Raw genomic sequence first — 26,417 nt, 5'->3', positions numbered from 1 at the left:
ACGCGCAGGCTCGGCGGCCATGGCTCACGGGCCCAGCCGTTCCGCGACACGTGGGATCCTCCCGGACCGGGGCACGAACCCGCGTCCCCAGCATCGGCAGGCGGACTCCCAACCACTGCGCCACCAGGGAAGCCCTAGAATTCTTTTTCAAGGTGATAGTCTGACTTTCAAGACTTTTTTTTTCCTCTGTGGAAGTTGAATAGCACATAGATTTTTTTCTTAATTTAACTCTAGTAACAAATCCTAAATTTTCCCCAGGCAGAAAACACGCAGACGAAGGTGGAAGTTCCAGGTCTCACTAATATTTTTCAAACCCATCGCATACTTATCTACTCATACATTCATCATGTACAAAGTTCTTGCCTCCCCCACCCCCAAAAAAAGTTAATTAAAAAGTTTTATTCGGCTGCTTGAGAAAAAGAACTGAAATCTCTTTGTTTCCTGCTTCATATTTTCTGGATAATGAATGAGTCACACATGAAGGAGTCTGTTGGGGGCAGCCCTTTATTCTCGTGTCTCAAGTCCCACCATCCCTGCTCCGTTTCTGGCCTCCCTTGTAACCCCACAGCTGTCCTACATATTCCAGAAGAATGTGGGGTCTCTCCCTCTGGTTGTCTGCTGTGGAGAAACCGTTCCCCAGGAGACGATGGCAGGATGTCAGGACACAACTGGACCAGCGGAGAGGGGCGCCCTGCAGTTGTCAAGGGGACACAAATGGAGGTCACATCTTCCCCTGCACGCTGTGTCTGGACATTTGCTTGGGAAGCAGGGGAGTGATGAAGGAGAAATAAGTCACATTTCTTCATACCTGCCTGTGATCACTGAGTGTTTATGGAACACCTGTTGTGTGACATCCAAGGGTTAGGCTGGAAGAGACAATTGTGTTCCCAGCTCCGTGGGCCTCCCTCTGTAGGAGGAAGCAAACCTTGCACTGGGAACCGAATCACTGCGGTGCTGGAACAGCAGCTCCGCGCGTGGGGCCTCAATCGTCTCCTCCCTCACCCCCTCCCATCTCAATCTGCATGGGAACCGCCGCAGCCCCCTTTGCCTTGCGTCCCAGCTCTGAGACCCAGTGGTTAAAAATCTGGGCCGTGCCTTCTGAGTGACCAGTTCAGATCCTGCTTCTGCTACTTAACTAGTTGTGTGACTTCTGTTAATCTCTCTGAGTCTCAATGTTCTCGTCTATACACTGGGGATCAAACTGGGTCTCCCGTCATACGGTTTTGTGAAGATTGAATGAGATTGTGTTGGGAAGGGGTTTAGCTGGGGACCCGGCTTGTCAGGAGCCAAGGATTCTGTGATCCGTCACCTGCCTGGAGTCCGTAGCAAACTCTGGCTGGGAGCTCAGAGCTGCAGCAGAAAGAGGAGGGTTTGCAGCTCTGGTTGGGGAAATAAGACCAACCCATGGAGAGAAAATAGAGGGCAAATTAAGAGCTAACTTGTGATATGGGCCACAAACAAATTAGGATTTATATAAGATAAGGGAGGACCTGGGTGCCTAAGGAGGTCTCAGAGCGTGTAGAGCTGGTGGCTGATGGGACCAGAGGAATCTTCGGTTAAGTCAAGGCCATTCTTGTGAAGCTGAGTTAGGGCCGATGCAGGCTGAGCCAGCCCTGTGCAGCCCACGTGGTAGGCTCCGAAGACCTTCTACTGCCCCAAGGCAGTTTGCACTTGAATTTATTAAGCACCTACTATGTGATACGCATACATTTACAGAACATCTCTAGCTTCACAAAACATTATTTGGGGAAATATAAATATATGATTTGGAGACTTGCTGTTAAATATATACCTAGAGGCTTCCTGGGTAGATGTTTGGCAGAGCTGAAATCTCACTCGTTTTTCTGTGATGAGAGCCCAATTTAGAAGTTTTTCATTCTAGGCTTGGCTTGGTATGATTTTACTCTGTAATTCCCGGCCTTCCCTTATTTTTCTAGTCATGCGAAGCTTCCTTATTTAGAAAAAAATATTAGTTACAAGTTGTTACTTTTTTTTAAATTCAAATACCCATTACACTTGGTTTTGTGGTTATGTAGGAGAATGGAGCATTCTTCGGAGATGCAGCTGAAGCATTTAGGGCCCATGTGTCACCATGACTAAATTCACTCCCAAATATTTCAAATCCTGATAGATAGAAAATATTAGCAATTGTTGAATCTAGATGGAGTGTTCATGAGTGTTTCTTGTCCTATTCTTTCCATTTTTCTCCATGTTTGGAAATTGCCAAATAAAAAAGATGGAGAAAACCCATTGAACTATAGAGAAAAAATGAAGTAAGAGGAATAGCTGTCCTTTCTTGGCTGGTAGTTTTAGGATCTACCAGCCTAGGGCACTTGCCTTTTCATACCTGGAGCTGGAGAGTATTCCCCCTCATACTTGAGGGCCGTTTAAAATTTGGGCCGTTCCTACAGGCCTCTAATTTCTGCTGTCTGCCTTGAGGTCTCCTCTGTGTCTCTCACTGGCTTCATGCTCAGCCTGCTGGTCTTTCTGAGGATTTGCCAGACTCTGCCCTGGCTGCCATGGCAACAGAGGAGCAGCCCCGGAAGAGGCGGAGAGGGGATGGAGAACCTCTTACTTCGGAGAATTCTAGATGTGGGTTCTTTTGGGGACATATTGTGTGAACCTCAAGAATCCCCGAGCAAGTACCTGTCAGCCCCAAGTTTTGGGCAGAGGACTGGGGTTGGGGCTGGGGAGAGGACCAAGACCCTCCCCTTAGCTTTGGGGGCGGGGGTCTGAGGAGGGAGATCTTGCGGAGGAAGTATCATCGCACTGTGCTTACTGAGAGATTTATGTCTTCCTGATGGAGTCTCAAGGGTGATTTAAACTCTGAGCTCTTTTGACCTTATTGGCTAACTTTAGACCTAACCTCCATGTAGCACGCGATAGCCCCGGGTAATAAAGTGCTCATTCATTCCTTCCACCCATACTGACTGAGTGCTTATTTTCGGCCCCATACTTTGCCAGCACTGGGGACACAGGGCTCCACTGTGCCTTCAGACTGCAGTTGCCCCAGGGGCTGGGAGAGGAGGTAGGGGTCAGTGCGGGTTTCCTCAGAGGGGTGGGACCCAGGGCAGGTAAAAGAGGGCTTGAAATTAGACAGAGGGAGGTGCTTTCTTAGCGGGTGGGGGTCACAGTGAGTGAAGGCACCATCTGATCAACGCACATTCTCTGGGTGAATGGAGATTGGTGAACCTCGGTCAAGCTGCGAAAAGCCTAAAATTAGCCTGACCAGCTGGACCCAGACTGTGCGGGACTCCCCCTTACCCCCCTGGCCTCCTCAAGTTTCAGAAAGCACGAGTGTGTGCAGGAACAGCATGCTTTGCCCAGGTCACAGCAGGCAGAGCAGGGCACCTGGGGCCAGGCTGGGCAGGGGTGCAGCTCCCAGCAGGGATGCGGTCCCCACGGGGCCCCCTAGCCCTGCAGGGCCTGACAAGAGGGAAGGGGGAGCCCCTGTCCTTCCCCTCTCCTTCTTGACACAGTTTCCTCTTTTGCTTCCCTGTTCTCCTTCCAGACCTGCAGGCCTGGTAGTGTGGCCAGAGACAGGTCAGAGCGCTTCCTGGGCCAGCAAACCGGAGCCTGGGGGCCGGTCGAGCCTAGCGGGCTTGGGGGCAGGGCAGAGGCCTGGCCGGGCAACTTCCTGGGGTGCTGGGGGAGGAGCAACCAGAACACCTCATCCTCCCCCCCATACCCTGTGCCAGCCTCCTTTCTGACCTTGCCTGAAATTCCCTCCCTTACTCACCATCGGGTGCTATCGTCAAGCCTGAGAAGTGGTTTGAGAAGCTAATCTTGTCTTGGAAGGCTCTGGAGCTGGTCTGAGTGGTAAGGAGCAGTAAGTAGGGGGCTGGGGAGGTCGGAAGGAGATGGCTCGGCCTGGTGGTGGTGGCAGCAGAGTGGGGCTGGGTAGCCGTACAGCATCGGGGTGTCCTCCGCCCGTCTCCCATGCGGGGCCAGCCCCATATCGGATATCCGCAATGTGATTGCTCTTAGGGGCTGTATTATGTCTCCAGCCCCACCCCCGTTCACTGGTGGAAGCCCTCTCCCCGACTGCCTCGGAATGTAACTTGGAGAGATACAGTCTTTAAAGAGGTAATTAAGTTAAAATGAGGGTGGGCCCTAATCCAATAGGACCAGTATCCTTATAAGAAGAGGCGATCAGGACACAGATACACACAGAGAGGTATGATCCTGGCAGGACACAGGGAGAAGACACCATCTGCAAGCCAAGGACGGAGGCCTCAGAAGGAACCAGCCCTCCAAACTCAGTCTTGGACTTCGGCTTCCAGGACCGTGAGAAAATAAATTTCTCGGCCGTGGAAGTACCCTCCCCCGCCCCCAGTCTGGGGTGCCTGCCATGGCGGCCCTGGCAGTCGAACAGGCCCTCAGTCCCTCCCCCCAGAAATGCCCTGCCTGGTACCCTCAGTCTATTCATCTTCTTCCCATCTTTTCTCCTGGGTCACCAACCCCAGCTTTCACATGGCTCTGATTTGCAAGTGCCACCTCTGGTCCCAAGGTCTTCTTATCTGCAGCTGTGCTGGAAGATTCCGGAGAGTTAAACAGCACTGAGGACAGGCAGGAGGGCCCAGAAAGGCCCCCATAGAAGGTGTGATGATCGCAAGCCCCCTCATAGTTCGCTCAGCCTAAGCTGGTGGCAACGAGAGCCCATCAGTACAGACTTGTTGGAGGCCTACCACGTCCCCTGCACCTGCTAAGCAACCCACGTGCCTGCCAGCATAATTCACTGAAATATTAACTTGGGGGTCCTCCTGCCACCTGCCTGCACCCGCTTTCCAGCACAGCACCAGGCTTGTATGTCCTAGCCTTGGACATTAATGGAGCCTAGACTTTAGCAGGTGGCAAATGGGCTATGATTCCCTAGGAATAATATTAAAACTGGTGCACAACCTCCACACCCCAGCTTTTCATCCCTTCTTTGGCAGAGTGGAGGGGGAAACCTCCAGGAAGCTGTGATGAGGGGCAGTGGCCAACCCCTCCGCCCCCAGGCCCCCTCCCCCGGCTGCCATGGGCACCATGCTCACAGTGTCCGGGAGACCCCAGGGCAAGCAGTGAAAATGGAGGCTGCAGGATGCTGGTGCATAGGCACCCCACGTGTGTGAATGAGACAGGAGGGTACATGGTTAGAGAAGCAAAAAGTCTACCCACCACTGGCCAGCCCACACCACGCAGTCCCTCCAGATCCACAGCCCTAGGCTCTGCCCCTCTCAATTCTGGACTCTCCTGCCAGTCCTGGGGCCATTGTTGCTGGTGGGAATGATCTTGGGCCAGGCTCTGGGCTACAGCACTGACCTTACCAGGGGTCTAATGCATCACTCACCCTCACTGTACTGAGCTCTGCTGAGAGCAGTGTGCCAGGCACCTACCCAGGTCTATTTTCCCCTTCCTTCTACTAGCAGGACCCTGATTTGGGGAGAGGGGTAGCAACGTACCCAGCTAAAATACTTCCTAGGATCCTTTGTGGTGGCTATGTCGATCCAGTTCTGCCCAATGGGATGAGAGGAGAAGTCAGCTAGTAGATATTGAAAAAGGAACTGACTCAGCAGACATGTTCGTCAGTTCTTTACCTCTGATTGCTGACTTCACCCTTTCCCCTTTCTACCTTCTTGGAAGACAGTTTGGATGCCTGGAGGTGCAGCAGCCACTTTTCAACCATGAGGACAAAAGCCAGGTGCTGAGTGTGGTGGAGGAGAAATAAAGAAGGAATCTGGCTAACACCCCTAAGTAGTAGCACCGGCCCTTGACTGCCAACTCTGAATTTATTTTTTGCAAGAGATGAAAAAAGATCTCTTCTTTGTTTAAGCCCCTGTTACTTTAGTTTTCAGGTACTTGCAGGTAAACAGAGTCTTAACTGACACACAGCCCTTCCTACACAAAATCTGGTAGCTCCTTCTGAAATCTCAGCACCTACCCCAGCCAACCCTAGAGCAGCCCCACCCAAGGATGGCCGTGCCTCTCCTCTGATCCTACCACCCTGAGGTGGTGGCCCAGAGGAGTGCAGGGGTGTAGGGCCACAGGTTCAGAGAGGTTAAGTGACTTCTCCTGCATCACATGGCTAGTAAGAGAAGAGTCAAGATAAGATCTTCTATCTCAGAAGCACTGTTTCTTCTCAGATACTAAGGTGAGTGAGGTTGGGCAGGGATGTGGGAGTTTGCAGAACAGTGAATCTGCTGTGATTTCCTAGGAATCATCATCATCATCATCATAAATAGTAGATCAAAGCCTCATTGAAGGCTTTGCAAATGTTGCCTCAAGAAGACCTATCCGGACTACTTTATTTAAAATTTCAACCCCTATTTCCTGATTCCATTACCCTGCTCTGTTTTTCTTTTTTCAATAGAATGGATCACCTTCTAGCACAGCATTTAACTTATTTGTATTATGTTGGCTGTACATGTCTGTCACCTCTCTCCCCACCTCAGTTTTAAGCCCCACACAAATAAGGGTCTTGGTTTGCTTTGCTTATAAATACGTTCTAAGAGCCTAGAATAATGCTGGCCTAAAGAAGGTACTTGTTGAACTGAATTAAATAGCCATGTTTCCTGAGTACCACCTATTAGGGGCTCGTGTCCTCCCCAAAATTCATATGCTGAAGTCCTAACGCCCAGTACCTGAGAATGTGGTTCTATGTGGAGACAGGTCTTTGAAGAGGTAATGAAGTTAAAATGAGGTCATTAGGGTGAGCCCTAATCCAACATGACTGCTATCCTTATAATAAGAGGAGATTAGGACACAGACACACAGAGAAGGAAGACACTGTGAAGACAACAGAGAGAAGAAGGCCACGTACAAACCACGCAGAGAGGCTTCAGAAGAAACCAAACCTGCTGACACCCTGGCTGCAGATTTCTAGCTTCCAGAATCATGAGAAAATAAACTTCTGTAGTTTAAGCCACCCAGTCTGCGGTCCTTTGTTATGTAGCCCTAGTGAGCGAATAGAGCAGCCATGCTTAGCTCTGTGTGAACGGCTTTGTACACGTTGTCTCATTTGATCTTAACCACAATCCTAAGAGATAAGTACTTACGTCTCAGGTGCGGAAACTGAGGCCCAGGAAGTGATGATGGGGGCAGGCACTAGGGAAAGGCTACATCCTGAGGTGTTAGGCCTCCTGGGGCCGGGGTGGGGGGAGGGAGACCAGCTGCTGACTCACCAGGGCCCCCTCCTTATCCGGAGTTCTGCGGGAGGTCCGGCCTGTCCTCCACCTGCCCCGCTCCCAACCCCACCCTTAAATGGGTCTACGTTGGACCCCTTGCCCTCTCGCCTGCTCTCTCAGCAGCATTGTGCAGACCCGTGATCTGAGATGTTGCTGGTGCCACCCAAACAAACAAGTCTCTATGGTATAACTTCAGACACTGAAGCCAGTGGAAGGAGGAGAAAGAAGGCAGCTTTGGGAGAAAGCATTTCTTCCGTGTCCCTGGAAGCAGTTGGTCCTGAGGCACTGCCTGCAGGCCCACCCAGTGGGGCAGACCCCCCAAGACGAGGGTGTGAGCAGCCCACTGGTTCTTCAGCTAGCACTTCTATAGCCAGGACAATAGTCCTGGTTGGGGTTTATTGAGGGCCAGGAGGTGCCAAGCTTTGTCCACAGTGCATGATGTCCAGTTTCTCGCTTAATCCTCTGAGCAGCCCTGCGAGATGGTCACTGATACTATCACCATTTTACAGGTGGGGACGCGGAGGCTTAGAGAGCTCAAGTGACTAATAATGGGTTGGGCTGGGATCCCGTCTGATTTCAGTGTTAGCTCCCTTCACCACTAACTGACACCGGCTGTATACCTTGCCATGTGCTGCCTTAGGCTGCAGTTGGTCAAGCCTGAACCCCAAACTCCTTGCTCTAGAGAATGAGGAAAGAGGACGGAAACTCTGACCACTAGCGGGACAAAGGTCTGAACTCCTGGACAGGTCGGTGACCTCCCCTGCCCCTGCCTGCCCCACCCCCCGCCCCCAGATCGCCTCTTCCTGGGAGCTGAGATTGTCTCCTCTGTCTGACTCTTCCCCCTCCAAGACCACAGCATGCTCATCTCAGCCAGGGTCATGGGGAGGTGGAAGTGCCCCTGCCACCAGCTCTCTGTCACTGGTAGCTGGTTGTGGAATGGCCCGGTTACTCCACAGCCGAGGATGGGGATCGTCCAGGCCTTCCCGGAGGAACGAGGACAGTCTGGGCACAGTCCGAAGCCAGGCCTGTGGGGCCTGGGTGGACGTCCGCCTGTGCTCTGCCCTCGGGACCCCTCCCCTGTGGCCTCCAGGGCCCTTGTCCTTTCCTCGTGCCGGTGTTCCCTTTGCACCAAGGAGGGGCCTTCTGAGACTTTCTGCCTACTGACTTTGTAAGCTTGGTTTCGGGAGGCTGGCTGGGAACCTCTGTCCTCCCCTGCTGGCCTCACAGCCCTGACCACTAGGCAGGTCAGCATCTGGGTGAAGGTGAACCAGGGCAGGCCCTTCTCCACCCTGTCCCCAGAGCCAGAGGGCAGCTGCCTGTGACCCGGCCACCTCTCCCTGGTGTGAGTGTGGCAGACGGATGGGGGCTGGGCACACCCTCTGTGTCTGCCGGGCCCCCCGGGGTATGTGCAGGGGGGCCTAGGGATGGAGCCCATGTGCCCGGGAGCACGGCCCGTTCCTGTTGACAAGACTGCCTGGCACAGTCCCTGCCCCCAACAGGAAGGAGCCTGGCATAGGAAGAGGGCGGTGGCATCACGGGGGCTGGATGCAGAGGCAGGTGGCCTGGACGGCCTTGGTGGGAAGCCAGAGGGCATGACGAGGCTGCCCCAGGCCACACCCACCTGCCTGAGCCTGAGGAAGTGGCAGGGCCCCCGGCTCCAGGTGCCCGCCCGCCGCCCCGCTGGGCAGATGACTTTGGCCGCACATCTGCGAGGGCTGGGCTTGGCGCGGGCTGACGGAGGGTCACGAGCAGGGCGTCCGCATGCGTCCCGGTGGGGGTCTCCCAAGCACGCTTACCCTACTTACGGGCTGACTCCTGGGCTCTTCTTTAGACAAAGTAGTGGAACTGCCTTTCCTTCGGAACCTCTCATCCGCCAAAGCCCTATCTTCACTTATCAGACACCCAACACCCTGTTTCTCATTTTCAGGGTGATTCTGCAGTTCTAGAAGTGAAAACCTGCTGCGTTCTGAAAAGGTGCTTTATGTCTTCCCTGGGAGGCAGGCGACTCGTCCCTCAGGACTCCACGGGGCACCTCTGGCTACGTACAGCTGAAAGGGTAGGAAGAGAGGACCCAGGGCTTGAACTAGACTGGCTAGGCAGGTTGGGGTTACGGAGACAACCGGGGATGCCTGGGGAAAGCTGGGCAGGCAGGCAGCACGGGGCGGCTGGGAGGGGTCCGGGAGTTTGGGGACGGCAGCAGAGGCTTGGCTAAAGATGCTGAAGGCACCCCAGGCCGGGCAGAGCCATTCTCAGTGGGAGCTGGAGTGGGGGGCAGGGACTGTGCCAGGGTTTGTGGTCACCTGGGCTGTGGCCAAGGGTCCCAAGGACACACTTGTGTGGCCTATGAAGGGCCTGCTCAGAGCTGGTGCTGTTGGCTCCATGTCAAGACGGTTGAGGGGTCACCGGAGGCCTGGGAGGAAGCAGGGAGCCTGAGACTCTATCTGCCAGGCGAGGAACTTTCCTTTGGAAGAGCCTGAAGAGGGCATAGTGGCTGCAGGGGCCGTGAGTCTGTGATGGGGTGCTATCCCTAGAGCAGGGCTGGTGGCCGGGGGACGGATGCTCTGCACGTCCAGGAAAGGGTCTCTGCAGGGTATCTGCCGTGTAGTCACCGCCAGGCTATGGCACAAGACTGGGGTGCAGAGGCCACCACTCGCCCACCGCTCCCTTTTGGGGGACACTTCCCTTCATGAAGGAGTTGCTTCCACATGCCCACGAAGACCCTGATGTGTGCAGGACATCGTGGGAGGAGGTGAACAAGGCAGAGCCCTGCTTTCAGCCCCAGCTCGAGGCAGAAAGGCTTGTGCGCCCAAAGAAGCAGACTAGGAATTGCGGGCTCCAGAGAGGGGTGGGGGTGGGGGTGGGGGTGGGGTGGTCATCAGGTGGTCTGGAGCCCACGGAGCAAGTAGCCCTGAGCTAGGCCTTGAGGGCTGTGTGGGCCACAGACTGGGAGGCCAGGGGCAAGGATCATAGAGGGAGGGGTGGCCTGAGAATGGCCTGAGGGATCACAATTAAAATGACAACAGCTAAAGTAATGAGGCTTCGTACTTGCACCTCAAGTCAATAAATAAGGGTGTGGAAGAGGCTCTGCAGTGCTGGCTTCAGGCCCAGCAGAGAGTGAGCAGCTGGTAAAGGCTGGCAAATAGCAGCTGTTAGCTCTACCAGGAGGGGGCCCCCAGCACACTGTGACAGGCGGCCTGAGTTTTGAGTGTCAGTCTATTCTGGAGCCAACCCGGGTGCCCTTTGGCACATTTTCTGCCCTGCAACCCCTTCTTTGCCCCCAGGGGCAGGGCTGGACCCTGGGTGGACCCAGCCCTCTATAGCGAGTCGAGTCTTCTCCGAGCTGCGTTAGCCCCACTGCCCTGTGAGCCCTGGCCCCCATCCCAGACACCACCACGCTGAGCCCATTCCACAAAGTATTAAGATGTCTTTTCACCTTGTCTGGCCCTTTTCACTGGGGGTGATTCCAGGAGAGGGTCAGGGACCAGCTCCTGTGAAACCTGGGGCTTCAGCCTCTGGAGAGATGCCTTCACAGCCCAGAGTGGAGTGGGGGGGGGGGCTACCGGGTGTCCTTTCTGTTACTCCAAGGGCACCCAAGGCACTTTGGAGAGTGTTGCAGAACCCAGATGAGGAAACCCCACCCTGACCCCAACTCAGAGAAGCCAGGGCGTCATTCAAATGACAGTCCCTGCCTCAAAATCTGCTCCCGAGCCAGGGATGTAGCCCTGTCACCTACCCAGATGTTAATCTCCTCACCTGCGTTGGGACTCCCCTCCCACACAGGTCCAAGGGACTAGGTTCATCTGACCCTCCCAGACTCCCCCTCCCCTTCCTCCCCTCCTCCCCTCTCCCCCAGGCCCTGTCTTCTCCCTCCCGTTCGTTGCCTGTTATTACATTAGCCTCTCAATGCCTGGCTCCCCTCCAGGAGCTCTCCTTCGGGGCCAGTCTCCAAAGAGCTAAGGAACGATCTTTTAGAAATGCAAATCCCATTGCCAGAGTTCCCCTTACTGGTCTCCCTTTACCTTCTAGCGAAAACCCCAATTCCTTAGCAAACGAGGCCTCCTTCCTGTGGTCGGCTTGTCCTTCTCCTTCTGACCCATCCACTTCTCAGACCTGGGGGCCCAGGCCCACTGAAGGCTCCCCCTGAAACCCCTGGACCTTGCTTTCTTGGAACCTGCACATATTTGTAATGAAGGGATCATCACAACGTATGACTCAATCCCCCCCACCTGGGGAAAACAATTCCGAGAAACATCTGGGAAAAACCACAAAACACGAAAATGTAAATTAGGCATCCGATAGCTAACCAATCAAGGAACGAAAGCCAAGTTCCCACTCCGGTCCGTCCGGAACAAACAAACCAATCAGAAAAACCCTCGATATATCCACACTTTGCATAATGAAAAATAAAACCTATAAAATGTGTGTGATTCCGTTTTTACGGGTTCCTCTTCGGCCTCCTGCGTGAGGACTAAGGAACCCCGGTGCACCGGCTCCTAATAAACCTCTTGCGTGTTGCAACGACTCTCCACTCTTGGCGGTTCTTGGGCGAGCTGGGATCCCTCGGAGACCGTTCAGGTCTGGCCCGTCTGCCTGGAACGCCTACCCACCCCAGACCTTTTTTCTCCCCTAACTCCAAGTTACCTTGAATTTCATTTCAATGTTTATGTCACTATCTTACTTGTAGTTTTTTTTTTTTTTTTTTTTTAAGTGGAAATGTCTATTGTTTTTGCACGGTCTGGTCAGGGGCCCTGCATTGGGATGACTTCCTTTCTCCCCATCCGGGTGCTTTCCACCTGGGCTCCCTGCTGCCTCTGACGTGCACACAGGTAGTTAACACCTGTACTTGTTCGTGCCTGTTGGTTTCTCAGTGTTTTATTCTCTGCATCCTGCAGTTCCTGAAGTATGTTGGGTGCTTAATAAAGATATTAATCAAAATATCTTTAAGGCATCTTCTACTTCAAAGCTATAGATGCAAGTGTCTGAATGTTTAAAATTAAAATTTAGAAGAGTTTAATTATTCTGCAACTCACTTGCTAGCTCAAGCCCTCTTTCTGCCTCGTGGTGGATACTTTAGCCAATCCCAGGAAATCCACCATTTCTGTGACACCCCCTGTAGTCCAATTTATGCTTTTTGTTCTATTTTCTCCTCCTCACTTCTGTAACAGGATCCAAGTTAGGGTGCCTCTCTGAAGTGTCTGCACACTGGTGGGAAGAGCTGGGTCCTTGGAGGCCATGCTGAAGCTTGGCTGGCATCTGTCTCGCAGTAGGCATCTGTCCCCCAGCCTTTGCTGAGATGCCTTCTCAGCATGTTGCAGAGGACAGACGGGGGCAACCCCTGAGTGTGGGCTGGTGGCCTCCTTCCTATCAAAGAGCCCCTTCCCTTTACGAATCCCCAACCTCAAGATGCTACTTTGCGAGGGGCCTTAGAGTAGAAAGGGTGGATGTGAGTAAAGATCCACCCACCTCCCAGCTCCTTCCTCAAAAGTGGGGAGGGGCTGGAAGAGAGGCTGAGCCTTGGAGAAGGTGCCCCATTATCTGGAAGAGCGCAGTAATGAGTCTCTGAATAGGCAAAGAGCCCTGTGGGGCCCAGGTTGGTGGTGGGAGGTCTTGGTGGTAGAATGGCTCAGCATAATAAAGAGGGGAGGAATATTTGTGGAGCTGGAGCTGGGGGTGGGGTTCAGGGATTGGCCAAGGGTGTGAGTGGGGAGGGTAGAGCCGCTGGGGGCACAATGGCCAAGGGGCTTGGTGAGAATAGGAGCGCCTTACTTTGTCCCTGCGATGGGGTGGCCCTGTCTGTCTCCGCAAACTTTCAATCGAGTCGACTGCACGCAAATTGGAGTGCTCACCCCACCCTGGGAACTGAAGGGAGGCTCTTTCCATCTCAAGTTCAAGCTCCCACCCTTTCACCCTTGGGAAAACCCTGGGGGACGTAGCCTGCAATCCTGATGTGACCCCAGCAAAATGATCAGTGGTGTTCCCTGGGCAGACAGTTCTGGGACGGAGTCACCTTTGAGGAGCGGGGTCACTTGGACAAAACTGGGCTTAGGAGGAGTCAGCGTCCCGTCCTCCTCTGAGAACACATTTGGCTCTTTCATCAGCACCTGGGGTGATGCCAACAATCTGTAAAGGAAAAAGTATCCCCAAACTGGTCCAGGACAGAAATTTTTGTGTGTGATGCAATTAGCAATTTCCTTCTGGAAAGAGATCAGCATTCCTGGTGAAATACAGAAGCAAATTTCTGATGAGCTTTAAAGGAATTAAAACTGGTGGGAGGGATTCCCTGGTGGCGCAGTGGTTGAGAGTCCGCCTGCCGATGCAGGGGACGCGGGTTCGTGCCCTGGTCCGGGAGGATCCCACATGCCGCGGAGCGGCTGGGCCCGTGAGCCATGGCCGCTGAGCCTGCGCGTCCGGAGCCTGTGCTCCGCAACGGGAGAGACCACAACAGTGAGAGGCCCGCGAACCGCAAAAAAAAAAAAAAAAAAAAAAATTGTGGTAGAGGGTCCACTTGAGTCTAAACTGTGACTCAGACCGAAAGAGGCTTATGGTGACCTGTAGAGTCAGATGGGTTCTGGGAGGGATGAGGGAGCTGGACACCATGAGTGGGAGCCTTGCTTTCTTCGTCCAAAATGATGAGAGTTGCTTTGCCTCCCTCCCTCCAAGGCTGTGATGATCAAGTGAAGTAAGGATTAGATGGCAACGTAATTGGAAAAGTAGAAGGTGGCTTGTAAATCAGGGGTTTATTATTACTATCATCTGATTCAGAGGTGATCTGCCCGTGCCAGAAAAGCTCAGGATGCAGGTTCTACACCGGTGTGCCTAACATAGGCCGGCTTCTCAATGGTGTGCAACTTCCCCCATCGCCCAAAGGTGCATCTCCCCCTCTGCATTTTCTCTGTGATCGCTCCAGCTCTGAAGCCCTCTGAAGCGCGTGGCTTCTTTACTCCCTGCAGCAGCTTCCTGACCCTCCTCCTGTGGCCTCCTGTCCAGTCTCCCCAACAGTCAGACCAGACCAGGCACCCCCAGCCCTGTTTACGGCAAAGCCAAGACCACTGGAACTGCTATCGGGAGAAAAGGGTTAGCCGCCTTCCCAGCCCGTGGCAGTCCCAACCGGGCCTCTCCCCACTCCCAGCACAGGCACGACGCAGTCTGTCTCTCTGCCGATTATGAGATAGCTCATGGCTGTTAGGTCTGCTTGAATAAGCTCTTTTGTCCCAGAGAATTTTCCCATGTCGTACATTTAGTCTGTTGTGTTATGGGTCAGTGAGCAAGGAGATAAGTCTGAATTCTTAAACAACCTTGTGAACGCAAGACATCTGTCTGAAAGGCAATCAAACAACATCTGTCACGCTCTCCCCAACTTCCAAGACCCTTTCTTAAAAAACAAATCATTATTGTATGTTTACGTTTCTTTGAAAAATTCAGCTATTACGGAGATATATACTTTGAAAGATGAAAGTCCCTCGTAAATCTTCACCTCCCTTCCCCCCTGTCCTCAGTGCCAGGAAACTATTGTTAATACTTTGGTGTACATGGCTCAGGTTTCTCTTCTCTGAACCTACGAACACAGATAGTATTATTATTATTACCTTTTTCTTTTCTCTTTTTTTTTTTTTTATTTTTTTATTTTTTTGTGATACGCGGGCCTCTCACTGTTGTGGCCTCTCCCATTGCGGAGCGCAGGCTCCGGACGCGCAGGCTCAGCGGCCATGGCTCACGGGCCCAGCCGCTCTGCGGCATGTGGGATCTTCCCGGACCGGGGCACGAACCCGTGTCCCCTGCATCGGCAGGCGGATTCTCAACCACTGCGCCACCAGGGAAGCCCTTTTCTCTTTTTTTATCATTGTACCATAGATATTTTTCTGCAATTTGCTTTTTGACTTAACATAGAACTTCTTTCAGTATTAGGATCTCATTTTTTAAACAGTTGTGCAGTGTTCCATTATGTCGATGAATAATCACTTATTTAATGAGTTTCCTGTTGATGGATATTTGGAATTCAACCCTTTCCAACACAATTTTTCCTTCATATAAACAATAGTGCAATGGATATCCTTGCACATGTTTTTGTACACCTGTGAGAGGGTTTCTATGCGTATAGGATGTAATATTTCTAGAAACAGAAATGCTAGATCAAAGATATAAACATTTAAAATGTAGTAGGTATTGCCAAATTGACTAGGCAAGCATGGCTAGGGTTCGGTTTGTAGATTTCCTGAAGGTAGAGAATGCCACTGGGCACCTAGAGGGGTTAGTGCCAGCAACAGAAAGGAGTGGCCGTTCACCTTGGGTACACCCAGGAGTGTTTCCCCAGCTGCCTGCAAGACTTGAGACATCTTAGTGTGCGTGGACTAACCCAGGAGAGGACAAGGCATAAACTATTGGTCTGGAAAGGACAGAGTCATCAGTTGAGTGAATCCCTGATAAGGTGAGGCCTGAATTGCATGGACATTTTATGAAATTGTGTGTCTATCACAATCCCTTCGAGAGAGACCTCTTCCTACTCCCCAACTCCAACCACTGGGTTCTCGTAGGAGCTGCCTATGCTATTGTTTGCCGGCCCAGCCAGGGGTCAGCAAATATAATCTCTGGCTAATTAGAAGTCTTCTCTAGCATTTTTTGAATGGGAAGTCAGGGAAGAGAGGTCTTGTTCCAGGTGAGGGGGTTGGAAATACGTGTGTCCAGAGCTGACCGAGGGTCGTGGTTTCTGCACTGTAGAGAAAGACATTTGGAGAGACCGAAGCTGACTCCCCAGTAGAGGATGAGACAAGAGACAAAGAAAGCTCCAGAGCCCAGGTGCTGATGGAGGCTCGGATCCTTGCCGTTCCCAAGGCCCGAGGGCTAATACTTTTGGTATGAGCCAAAATAATTAGTTTTGCCTGTTTTTGACCTTTGTATAAATGGAATTATACAATTTGTACCCATCTGTCCTTGTCTCTTTGATGCAGCGGTACATTGGTGAGATTCATCCACGTCGTTGCACATAGCAGAAACTTTTTTCACTTGAACTGCCTCGTGGTATTCCAGTGATCTTGAGTATATACCTCTGAATAGGATTTGGGGGCCATGTGATAACTCTATGGTAACTTTTGAACTGTTTCCCCAAACAATTGCACCCTTTTAAATTCCCACCAGCAAAGTATGAGTGTTCCAGTTTCTTTACACCCACACCAATACTTGTTATTGTGTGTCCTTTTTTTTTTTTTTTTTTTTTTTTTTTGCGGTACGCGGGCCTCTCACCACCGTGGCATCTCCCGTTGCGGAGCACAGGCTCCGGACGCGCAGGCTCAGCGGCCATGGCTCATGGGCCCAGCCGCTCCGCGGCACGTGGGATCTTCCCGGACCGGGGCACGAACCCGCGTCCCCTGCGTCGGCAGGCGGATTCTCAACCACTGCGTCACCAGGGAAGCCCTATTGTGTGTCTTTTGATTACAGTCCTCCTAATGGGTGTGAAGTGGTGTTCCACTGTGGTTTTGCTTTGCATTTCCCTGATGGCCAATGATGTTGAGCAACGTTTCCTGCATTTATTGACCATTTGCATATTTTTTTTTTGGAGAAAAGTCTATTCAAATCCTTTGCCCATTTAAAAATAGGGTTATTTGTCCTTTTTATTGATACGTTGTAAGAATTCTTTAAATATTCTGGATCCTAGACCCTATCACATATGATTTGTAGATATTTCCCCCCATTATGGGGCTGACTTGTGTTTTCAAAGGATCACTGTGGTTACTATTTTGACAGTAGGTTGTGGGGAGAGGGCAGAGTTAGAAGCTGGGAGAACAGATAGGAGGCTAATGTAGTCATCCAGGTAAGGGATGATGGTGTCAAAATAAGTTCTGACTCTCTAAGTTGTAAGACAGAGCCTTGGGTCTGCTCTAAAGTCTCTGTCTGGTTCTGGCCCTGGCACTGCCTTTGACTCTCCCTGATTCTGACCTGGTTTTTCACCTACAGTTTTGCTCATCCCTCCCTGATTTCAGTTTATGTCCATGTCTCCATTTTTCCCTTCAATGTCCTTAAATGTTAATTTCATCTGGCCACATTGTAGGCAGTTTTGTGAATCACCCCTCATCCCATTTGTAACGGGCACTAGGCATGGAAAAATAAAGAGGTGGTAGATAGGGAGACGGGGGACAGACTCCTGGCTTTCGTGGACTTCCAGAAGCTGGTGCTTGCCCTCCCACAGTTGTTTACCTCCCACAGTTGTTTATATGGGTTCTGGTTCTACCTCCTGGATTCCCAGTTGCCCATGATGTACTGGGAGCCTGGTACATGACTCTGAAGTGGAGGGATGCAATAGAGAGCTTTGGAGGACAGCCCACAGATGCCTAACAAGGCAGGCACTCCATTCTTTTTCAGTCTATGCGGCAGCCCCTTCTGAATCTGCGTATCCCTGAGCTTTAATAGACAGGAGTCAAGCCATGGATGCCCTAGTCTCCTCTCTGGGAGTTAAGAGTCGGGGCTACAAAGCTTGCTGGACACAAAGTCTTGTATCCAAGATTCAAATGAACTTTTAACATATTAGAAACAGCTTAGTAGAAATAAAAATTCTAATTAAGTATCATGTAGAACAGCCAGGGCTGGGACTATGATAAAGTTAGAGTAGGATCTAGGGTACAAAATTTATGGAAGCATTGAGGGGGGGGGATTAACATACACACACTATTATATATAAAATAGATAAACAAGGGCCTACTGTATAGCACAGGGAACTATATTCAATATCTTGTAATAACCTATAATGGAAAATAATCTGAAAAAGAATATATATATGTATATATAAAACTGAATCACTTTGTTGTACACCTGAAACATTGTAAACCAACTATTCTTCAATAAAATAAAAAATTTTTAAAAATGTAAGGAAGCATTCATTCTCCTCTCGTCTCTTGCCTTACTCTAGTCCTGGCCTTAAGAAAGTATCAGAAAATAGCAAATAGCCAGGAAGAAAATCTAATGAAAGTTATTTAAGATTTCTAGAGTAAATACACTGAACATTCCTGAGAGAATTTAAAGAAGGACAAAATAAGTGAAGATCTATACCTTGGTTATGGATTAGAAGACTAAATGTTGTTCAAAACTAAATATGTCAGTTCTTCCTAAAACTACCTGTAGATTCAGGACAATCTCAGTAAAAAATCCTAGCTGGTTACTTAGTGGTAATTGAGAGATGATTCTGAAATTTATGTGGACATCCAAATAATTTAGAATAGGCAAGGCAGTTCTGAATAAAAACAAAGCTGGAAGACTTATACTATCTGATTTCAAGATTTACTATAAAGCTACAGTAATTAAAACAGTCTGGTGATTGTACAAGAATAGAAAAATAGACTGAGGGAATAGAAAAGAGAGTCAAGAAACTGTCCTCACATATATGGTTCCTGGGTTTATGGCAAAAGCTCCATGGCAAATCAGTAAAGAAAGATTTTTTTTTCGATAAAGGATGTGGGTCAATTGAACATCCATATGGAAAAAATTAATCCTGACCCTTACCTCACACAATAAATTAATTAATTTGAGATGGATCATAGTCCTAAAGGTTAAAGTTGAAAATAAATGTGATGGCATGTGTTGACCTCGGTGGTGGGGTATACAATTGTACGAGTTTGTTCAAAGTTTGTTCACTTTGGGACAATTCAAGCAACTATATGTTTTATGCCCTTCTAATCATTGAATTCTAGTCAACAATCAAATTTATTTAAAAAGCAAAAGAGAGGGCTTCCCTGGTGGCGCAGTGGTTGAGAGTCCGCCTGCCGATGCGGGGGACACGGGTTCGTGCCCCGGTCCGGGAAGATCCCACGTGCCGCGGAGCGGCTGGGCCCGTGAGCCATGGCCGCTGAGCCTGCGCGTCCGGAGCCTGTGCTCCGCAACGGGAGAGGCCACGACAGTGAGAGGCCCGCGTACCACAAAAAAAAAAAAAAAAAAAAAAAAAAAAAAAGCAAAAGAGAAGTGTCCAAACTGTACATGAAAATGATTACATTTTACTGTCAGTAAATTACACTTTAAGAAGAAAATGAAAAAGCGAAGTAAGTAAGGCTATCGGGCTGATGAGAGCTAGCATCCCTGACATAGATCAGTCAACTTGATGAACTGCACATCCTGTGAGCCCTGCCCCCCCTGCACAGTTTGTCCCATTCTGAGGTCATCATAAGAGGAAGCAGAAGTTTCAGTAGGCAGGAAGAAGTCAGAAGAGTGGTGTGATGGGTATCTGACTCTATTCAGATTCCATTTCAAGATGTGATGAGCATGAGAATGGAAGACCCCCCACTGCCTCCTGTCCCCAGGTTTTAGACAGGAAACTCAGTTATGAGTAAAACCAGAACGCCAGTGTGACTGATGTGTTGAATGGATAAGCTGCAAGATGCCATTTGGTCCCCTCGTGACAACTCAAACCTGCTCTTTGAAATCATCTTATCTTTGCCTGGTGTCTTGGTTTGCATCTCCCCAGAAACAGACTCTGAGACAGAATTTGAGTGCAATCAAATGTCCTAGGACACACAGGTAGAAGGTGAGATAAGAAAGCGAATGAGCCAATGAGGAGTGAGTTTTCAGGCCAGGTATCACTGAGCCATCCCAGCTGTGGTGCCAGGAAGCTGTGATACTTAACCAACAGCCTCCTGTCCCTCCCTGACTGCGGACTGCTTCCCCATACATGAGTTCTGCAGCACTTCTGGTTTGCCTTGCTCAAGGCTCGGATGTCTGCCCCGTCAGATAAAAGCCCTCAACCAGAGCAGCAGGTATTGGCAACACACAGCCTTCCTGCGTAGGGTTAATTCCAAGGGATGTGGGCATGGCAGAGTCCACTAAAACTGGTTAAAATCCGAGGAGGTCCCATACTTTTTCCAGGCCTTTTTAATCACAAGAACAGACTCCTCTTAAAGTCTCATCTGCTCTAATATTCGATACTTTATTGTACTTAAATCGTTGCCCTGACATTAGCTGGGGGCTGCCATAGTCTGGACACCAGCAGAAAAATGATCTGATTGTTTTTCTTTCTGACTCAATCTTTTTCCTCCTTTACTACCAGCTCTTTTTGGTTTCTGCAGGACTGAAGTGAGTAGGGGAGGAGGAGAAGGAAGGGACAGGAAAGGCTTTGCTTGACTAGTTCTGTTGCAATTTGGCTCTGGTCTTCTCTGCATGGCGTAGATGGCCCAGTTGCCGGATTATTTTCCCAGGAAGTTTTTTTGGGGGGGCTCTTCGGGGATTCTACCTTTGCTGGGTATATTGCACCTGCAGTTCCCTTAAAGTGCGCAATGGCTCCACCTGCTGGCCACCTGATTATCAGTGGAAGCCTCCCCCCTTCTGCTCTCTGATTCATTCTCCTGCCGTACTCCCACGTGGTTCTTGCGGGCAGACGCTCTCTCAAGAAGACCTGGTCCGGCTTCCTTCAGCAAGTCCATCCCTGGCCGGTGGGAGATGCACATCCATTCTTGTCCTGTCAGGCTCTCAAAGTGCAGCCGTTCCCATTCTCACTACACTCAGGTCTCTTCCTACAAGCTGCCAGGAGGAGTTCAGCCACAGCCTCCAATCTTCAGATTTGGTGGATGTGTTTCCCGCCCTGTGTTTTTCACGTCTAGCTTTCCGAAGGTTTCTCTTTAAACCCCCTCTTGCTGGCTTGAGGTGGCACATACTGCCTTGTGATGTCAGCTTGTCAGCTAGAAGCTTTGGGTTGCCAGGAATGCAAAATCCAAGTCACACTGGCTTAAACTATAAACCTTCTAAATTATAAGACTGGAGTGTTTCAGCGTAGACCGATCTTGTGGTTTCAAGATATTTCCAAAGACTCAGGGGCTCTGGGTTCTCTGCTCTGTTGCTCACCCTGTGGGCTGCTTCTGAAGATGGCTGTTGCCGGATGCAGTTTAGGCTTCATGTTTTCTGCTTCACATCCAGCAGTTTACATCCTTCTCCAGAGACCCCTCTGTCCACTATTCTAAGTGAGGGTCCTTAGGGTCACTCTAATTGGCCCAGTTTCAGATACATGTCCAACCCTGCACCGGTAACTTACGGGTGAGGGAATAGAAGATGCTGATTGTCTAAGCCTATCAGGGTACAACCTGGTATTGGAGGTAGATCACTTCCTCTGTAGTATATGGTTGGTGTGCAGAAGGGGTAAGTACACAAATGAAAATCTGGGTATTGTTACAAAGAAGGGAATGGATGCTGAGTAGACAACTGTGTTAGTTTCCTAGGGCTACTGTAACAAAGAACCCAAAACTGGGTGGCTTTAAAAAACAGAAATTTATTGTCTCACAGTTTTGGAAACCAGAAGTCTGAAATCAAGATGTTGACAGAGCCATGCTATCTAACAGCGGTAAGGGAGGTCCTTCCTTGCCTCTTCTAGCTTTTGGTGTTCGCCCGCAACCCTTTGCATTCTTTGGTTTGTAGTCACATGGCTGTCTTCTCCCCTTGCGTCTTCATGTTTTTTTTCTCTCTCTGTGTGTTTCTGTGTTCACAGGACGTTCTCTTCTCTTGCAAAGACACCAGTCAGATTGGATTAAAAGCCCACCCTACTAATGTATGACATTTTAAAAACTTAATTTATTTATTTGTTTATTTTTGGCTGCATTGGGTCTTTGTTGTTGCACGCGGGCTTCCCCTACTTATGGTGAGCGGGGGCTATTCTTTGTTGTGGCGCGCGGGCTTCTCACTGCCGTGGCTTCTTTTGTGGAGGACGGGCTCTAGGCGCGCAGGCTCAGTAGTTGGGGCGCACGGGCTTAGCTGCTCCGCGGCACGTGGGATCTTCCCCGACCGGGGCTCGAACCCCCTTCCCCTGCCTTGGCAGGTGGATTCTTAACCACTGCGCCACCAGGGAAGCCCTAATGTATGACATTTTAACTAATTTGCAATGACCCTATTTCCAAGTAAGGTCACCTTCTGAGACACTGGGAATTAGGACTTCAACATATCTTTTTGGGGGACACAATCCAACTCATAATAACAACAAATATCTACTTAAAACTATTCTCACAGCTTATTCTTACACAAAATTAGTTAATTTGATCGTACTTACTCATCACACTTGAATCCAAAATTAAATATGTCTATTTCTTAGAAGCAATTTCACTTAAAAAAAGAAAAAAGAAGAAATACTAACCCTCTCTGAAGTTATTCAGAAGCACATGCTATCTATTCTTGAAGATAAATTCCAAAGAGGAGTATCAAAAATATTTTTATCTTGGCAATATCATTAGAATATAGGCAGAGCCCCCAAAGAATGGTGTTGCGGCCCCTTATTCTTTTTTTTTTTTTTTTTTCTTTGCGGCACGCTGGCCTCTCACTGTTGTGGCCTCTCCCGTCGCGGAGCACAGGCTCCAGACGCGCAGGCTCAGCGGCCACGGCTCACGGGCCCAGCAGCTCCGCGGCATGTGGGATCTTCCTGGACCAGGGCACGAACCCGCGTGCCCTGCATCGGCAGGCGGACTCTCAACCACTGCGCCACCAGGGGAGCCCAAGAGCTTCTTAACTGATCTACTTCCCTGTGGTTACTCTGAATATCTTGTACATGTCTCACTGTTTCTCTCTCATATCTATCTATCTATCTATCTATCTATCTATCTATCATCTATCTACTTATCGATTACCTACCTATCTATCTATCATCAACCCATCATCCGTGTTTCTGTCCAATCTATTTAACTTTTTAATTACATAAATAAATCACGTTTACTGCAGAACAGGGTCTGTGGGTGGGTTGGGGTGTACTTTTGCTCCCTAGGGGATTTTTGGCAGTGTCTGTAGACATTTTAGTTGTCACAATTGGGAGATGCTACTGGCATCTAGTGGGTAGAGGCCAGGGATGCTGCTAAACATCCTACAAGATGCAGGACAGCCTCCACAATAAAGAATTGTCTGGCCCCGAATGTCAGTGGTGCTAAGGTTAAGACATCCTTTGTAGAAAAATAGAAACTTTGAAGACACAAATGTAAAAATAATTTCCGCTGGGGATTTCTACAATTAACATCTTGGCCAAATTCTTCCAGACTTTTTTTTTTTTATGCACAAAAATACATTTGGAAATAATTACAGATGTGTGAAGAAATAAATGTGATTATCATATACATAGTTTTGTAATCTTTTTTCACTTAGTAATATTATTCCATGTCAGTGGTTTTATATCTGTCACATCATTTTTCTCATTAAAAAACAAAAGTATTACATTCACTTTTTTCCTGCAAAAGTGTTTACACACTTTTGCAATTCTCTAAAAATGAGAATTGCAAAAGTGTGTAAAGTAAAAAAGTTCTTCCATAGTGGTTATGTACAATTTAGTACATGTGAATTCTTTAAACACCACACATTGGATTGTGCAATAACACTGTTGTGTACTCTGCTTTCATTGCTTAATAACGTATCTTAGGACAATTTCCATATCCACACATATAGATCCAGCCCATTCTTTATACTGCTGCAGAGTATTACCTATAACGTGGGTGGGCCTCATTCAATCAGTTGAAGGCCTGAATAACACATAAGACTGACCTCTCTCAAGGAAGAAGGAATTCTGCCAAAAGACAGCCTTTGAACTTGAACTACAACATTGGCTCTTCCCTGAGTCTCCAGGCTGCCGGCCCACCTTCCAGATTTTGGACTTGCCAGCTCCATAATTGCATGAGTAATTCCTTGAAATAAATCTCTCTCTCTCTCTTTCTCTCTCTCTGTACACACACACACACACACACACACACACACACACACACACACACACACATTCTATTAGTTCTATTTCTCTGAACCCTAAGACATCAGACTTCTGGCCTCAACAACACTAGAACTGATGGAAAGTTTAAATTACATTGCCCCCCACCCCACATATAATATTTTAAGGAAGGGAGAAGTAGAAGAATATCTTGGTCAATTCTCCAAGAGTAAACAGAGTGGGAGAGGATTTTCCTGTTGAGCTTTGGTGCAGAGTCGACCCAAGTTATAGTTGGCAAAGAAAGGCCTCTCTAGAAGGAACATTACTGCAGAGGTGAGGCAAATATCTCTTGTTTACAGTGGTCTAATCAGAGGGGCTGTGTTAGTCTCCTGTCGCTGCTGTAACAAACCACCACACATTTAATGGCTTAAAACAACACTAGTTTTTATCTCACAGTTCTCTTGGCAAAATAATTGCGGTTGTGACATTAGAGCATAAAAGTCATGGGGGCCAAAATTCTGCCTACTTCAGTGACCATGGAGATGGTTTTCCCAGACCAGAGGACAGGCCTGGTCCAAAAGTGTGTTCAGACCTCACTTCCTGGGATACAGAGAACTGCTTATAAATGTCAATGCACAATTTTCCCAACTTGGAGGGCTCAAGGGCTGCAGTCTCTGGTCCTTCCTCTGCGTGTAGCAATTTCTGCAAGAAGAGGGCTTCTTCCTGGTGCAGGGCCTGGGACAGGCTGGGTGTGATGACATCAGAGAACTCACGTCCCCTGGACCCCTTGCAGGTGCCATTGCCTTTTCCCTGTGTTGTGACCCCTAGGATCATGCAAACGACATGGCTCAAACTTGCAAAGTGCACGAGACACTTAATGCATTTGGCATAAGGAGTTTATATCTGGCATTCTTTTTTCTGGTAGGATGCCCTTTTGCCCAAAATGTCAGAGACAAGAGTCGTATTTCAGAAGGCTCACTGCTGTGTAAGCCTCGGAGCCTCTACATGGTAAACAATGGCAGAGAAAAAGAGCAGGAATGACTGGGAGAGATCCAGCCCAAGGGAGAAGCCAGAGAAACCAATTAGGGCGATGGTAGAGGCCTGCAGATGGGCTTATGGGGTGTTTAGCAGAAGAAAGTTCAACGGGAGCAAGAGAGGCTGAGGTTGAAGGGAGGCATGGAGGGGCTGGGAAAGAGTGAACCACCCTGGGGAAGGAGAGACAGCCAAGACAAAGCTGGAGAGAAAGAGGAAATGAGAAATGTAAGAGGGGGAGGTAGAAGAGTTTCCGGAGGCGAAAGGAAAATTTGCTTCACATGCATATGATACAGAACGCGAAAACTTTTCAACTTAAAACCCTCCAACAAATTCCATCAATTTCATGTTAAAGCAAAGCCCTAAAATAGCCTCACAGGCCCTCTGCCGTCTGTCTATCTGCCTCCGATCTGAGGCCATCTCACCAGCTCCCCTTTCACCGCGGGGCCTTTACACCGAAGCCCACTGGGCCTTTACACTGAAGCCCTGCGAGCTTATTTGCTCGCTTCCCTCTGGGCTCCGCTCAGATGTTACCTTAACAGGAATGCTAGCCCGTAGCTCCTTGACCTCCTCTTACTTCCTGTTTCCCTTACTTTCCTTTATTTCTCTCTACTTAGCACCACTTCACATGCTGATGGTTTTTATTTATTTTCTGCCTCTTCACACTTGAATGTAAGCTCTGTGATTTTTATGTGTTTGTTTTTGTCTGCTGCTGCATCCCAGTGACTAGGAATGTGGAAAAACTGTATTTTTCCATAAGACGTACGTTATTCACTTAATTTAAGACATCAGAGTTTGATGCTCATGATTATGATAATAATAATGACCAGCTAACACGCGCATGGCACTTAACGGTTAAGGTGTGTGCCGCTGGATACCATTAACTTGCTCTTTGCCCAGGGCACCTAGAAGCAGGTAAATGCTGCTCCCAGACCACTGACACCCTCATCCTTCATGAGATCCCCACATGGGGTCCATGCCCAAGGAACAATGGGAGAGGAAAGCAAGTCCCACTTTACTGTTGATAGGACTCAAACCCCGATCCCCAAAGCAGAACCTGAGAGGTCGGGCTGAACCACACACAGAAATCCTTGTTCATTGATTGTCAGGCTTTACATTGAAGAATAAGATGACGTAGCACAGTTCCCTGCCTCTTCCCTTCTCCACTGCCCTCCCCCCGCCCTCTGCCTCACCAAGGGCCCCGACCACCAACCAGTGCCCCCAAAGGGGATCACATGTAACCATTCTCTGGCTGCATTGAAGGAAGGGGCTGCAGGGAGTCAGGTAGTTTGGTCTGATTGGAGGCAGCAAGACATGGGGATATTGGCTAGGATTCTTTTGAACGAAAGTGATAGAAATCCAGTTCAAAGCTTAGGGAAAAGACATGTACCTGAAGCCTGCGCTAAAGGTGCCACAGTGAGGAGCTACGGCTGTGGCTGATCCAGGGCCTTGGATGATGCCATTGTGTTTTCTGTCTCAGGCTCTTTGTCTCTATCATGGCTCTGTCTGTCTCCAGCTCTCCTTGGGACTTGGCCTCATTTTCTTCTGCGACAGACGTGGGTGTCCACTAGTGGCCATTTAAAAATGAC

At 49.5% G+C, this 26,417-nt stretch overlaps 1 long non-coding RNA gene across 1 annotated transcript; it reads left to right on the top strand.

Annotated features, from left to right (window-relative positions):
* Window positions 1-3,329: 3,329 nt before the first annotated feature.
* Window positions 3,330-4,909, top strand: LOC131750539 (uncharacterized). Its single transcript, XR_010839340.1, has 3 exons — window positions 3,330-3,819; window positions 3,988-4,086; window positions 4,193-4,909. It is a non-coding gene; the product is annotated as an uncharacterized lncRNA (long non-coding RNA).
* Window positions 4,910-26,417: the final 21,508 nt, after the last annotated feature.

This window comes from Kogia breviceps, chromosome 2 (assembly GCF_026419965.1).
Source record: "Kogia breviceps isolate mKogBre1 chromosome 2, mKogBre1 haplotype 1, whole genome shotgun sequence".
Classification (NCBI taxonomy): Eukaryota; Metazoa; Chordata; class Mammalia; order Artiodactyla; family Physeteridae; genus Kogia; species Kogia breviceps.
Note: the sequence above shows the minus strand (reverse complement) of the source record. Positions and strands in the feature narration are given on the sequence as shown.